The sequence below is a fragment of the Elephantulus edwardii genome, unplaced genomic scaffold (genome assembly GCF_000299155.1).
Source record: "Elephantulus edwardii isolate Elephantulus edwardi_28Jun2011 unplaced genomic scaffold, EleEdw1.0 scaffold00157, whole genome shotgun sequence".
NCBI lineage: Eukaryota > Metazoa > Chordata > Mammalia > Macroscelidea > Macroscelididae > Elephantulus > Elephantulus edwardii.
In genome coordinates, this window is record NW_006399907.1 from 736,703 (window position 1) to 739,529 (window position 2,827).

Sequence of the window (2,827 nt, forward strand, 5' to 3'; positions counted from 1 at the left end):
ACATTATGCTGAGTGAAGTATCTCAATCACAAAAGGACAAACACTGCATAGTGACACTGCTGTAGAATGGGACTTACATCAGGGTTGGGGCAAGAATGAGAAAAACTGGATAAATTATGTATACTTCATTGAAATGAATGAGGGAGAGAACAGTTTAAAAGCAATATATTATAGGTAGTATGATTAACCTAAGAGTCTGGCATGAAGGTTGCAGAGTGGAGTGTACTTGGGGAGAGGGTGGGGGAGTGCGGGGGGTTTGTATACCAATGGAGGAGTTTTTCTTTTACTTTTCAAAGAGAAGAGCGAACTGGGGATGGCGGAGGATGGGCGGGGAGAAAAGTGCAACAATGAATGAATGAATGGAAATCCAAAATCTCTGTAAATGTCCATTAAAATTAATAATAATAATAATAAAATTTACATTTTGGAGAAACTCAATGAACAGTTTTACCCTGTCCTACAGGGTCACTATGAGTCGAGATCGGCTTATTGGTAATCAGTAGTATTGATAAATGTTTTAACTCTAGCTATATCAGCCAAGGGAGAGGATCTAATTGGCTCTATGATTTCTAGTGAGGTAGCTAGAAAGATTGGCTCTGTTTTAGTGGGGGAAACCTACAAAACTAGGCTCAGATCTTAGCTCTGTCTTTAGGAAAGTCACTTAATGTCTCTCATCTTCAGCTTCCTTACCTATAAATGCACAAGATTTTATTAGACAGTCTCTTCTGTCTTTATTCTGGAATTCTATCCCTTTTGGATATCTTTAAGGGAAATGAGATTTATTGAGGAAGGAGCTAGAAGATGGGAGTAAGGTTTTGCCTGGTTCTGTTAAGATGTGGTAGGATCTGCACTGAGAGATGCAGAAACGGAATATGCAGGTCAGGAGCAGAAGATGAAAAAGAAGGCTGAAAATGGGCATGCTGAAACTAACTTCACAGAGTTCTCCAAAAAAGTGTGAGAGAGAGAAAAAAGCAGAATTATTTTTAAAAGTGGAAAAGAGCTCAACTCAGAGAGACCTGTGAACTGTTATCCTTCAAAATGTGATTGGAGGAATAGCATTAATTGCAGAATCTTACAAATATAGAATTTCAGACCCCTAACCCTAGACCTTCAGCAATATTTTGCTAGAATGTGATATCAGTGATATTGTTCGATAATTTCCACATTTTGTTGGCTCACCCTTCTTTGGAGTAGAAACAAATACAGACCTCTTCCAATCTGTTGGCCAGAAAGCCATCCTCCAAATTTCCTGGCGTAGACTGGTGAGTGCCTCCAAGACTACATCTGTTAATTGAAACAAGGCAGTTGATATCTTATCAATTCCTGGGGTCTTATTTTTTGCCAATTCCTTCAATGCATCTTCCACTTCCTTTTTCATTATCATTGGCTCCTATTCATGTGGTACTTCCTGAAATTTTTCAGTGTCAGTCATTTCTTTCTGTTAGAGTGACTCTGTATTACCTCCATTTCTTTTGATGCTTTCTGGGTCATTAAAAAATGGCTAGGGACATAGATACAAATATTGTTGTTGTTGTTGTTAAGTGCCGTGGAGTCGCAGGCGACTCATAGCGACCCTATGAAGGAGAGTCCTCGACACCTGGGTGCCTTTCTTCCTCTCTCCAGGTTCACAGGGTTTCCGGAGGCAAGCTATTATGGAAGTGGATGCCACTCCTCCTTTCATGAGATACATACATAGATAGGGAATTTCCAGAAGTTGAAGTGGGATTTAGAAGAGACCATGGCAGCATTGCTGATCCTGGCTGAAAGTAAGGAATACAAGAATGTCTATTTGAGTTTTATCGACTATGCAAAGTTGTTTGATTGTGTGGATAATGACAACTTGTGGCCGACATTAAGAAGAATGGAAATCACAGAGCACTTGATTGTGCTCATGAGAAAACTATATCTGGATCAGGAGACTGTTGGAACCAGGAAGGGAGTGTGTCAGGGATGTATTCGATCTCCATACTTGTTCAATTGACATACTGAGCAAATTATCTGAGAAGCTGGACTTACTGAAAAGGAACGTGGCATCAGGATTTGAGGGAGACTAATCAATAACTAATAAAGTGGATTGATTCAGTGACTGGGATAATCGGGATGGGAGTGTCGGAGACAGTGCAATTGGCACAGGACAGAGCAGAGTTTAGGGCTGTTGTATATAGGGTCACTATGAGTCGCAAGCGACTCGACGGCACATAACAACAACAACAACAATCAATAACCTGCATTATGCGGATGACACAACCTTGCTTGCTTAAAGTGAAGATGATTTGAAGCACTTGCAGAAGATCAAGGAATGCAGCCTTGAGTATGGATTGTGCCTCAATATCAAGAAAACAAAGATTCTTACCAATGGACCAACAGGCCATGTCATGATGGATGGAGAGGAGATTGAAACTGTCAACAGCTTCATCTTTCTTGGATCAACAATTAACACCCTTGGTACCAGCCATCAGGAAATAAGGAGATGCATTGCAATGGGAAAATCTGCAGTTAGGGACCTTTCCAGATTATTGAAGAGTAGTGATGTCAGTTTGAGGACTAAGATGATTCAGGCCATGGTCTTTCCAATTATTAGCTATGCATCAGAAACCTTGATAATGAATAAGGATGACAGAAAAATAACTTTGAGCTGTGGTGTTGGAGAAGAGCCCTGAACATTCCATGGACAGCCAGGAAAACAAAATGGATATGTATTGGAGAGACTGCAGCCAGCCAGAGTGCTCTTTGGAGGCAAGAATGATGAGGTTTAGCCTCACATACTTTGGACATATGGCTAGGAGGTGCTATTCCTTAGAGAAGGACATGATGTTGGGAAGCATGG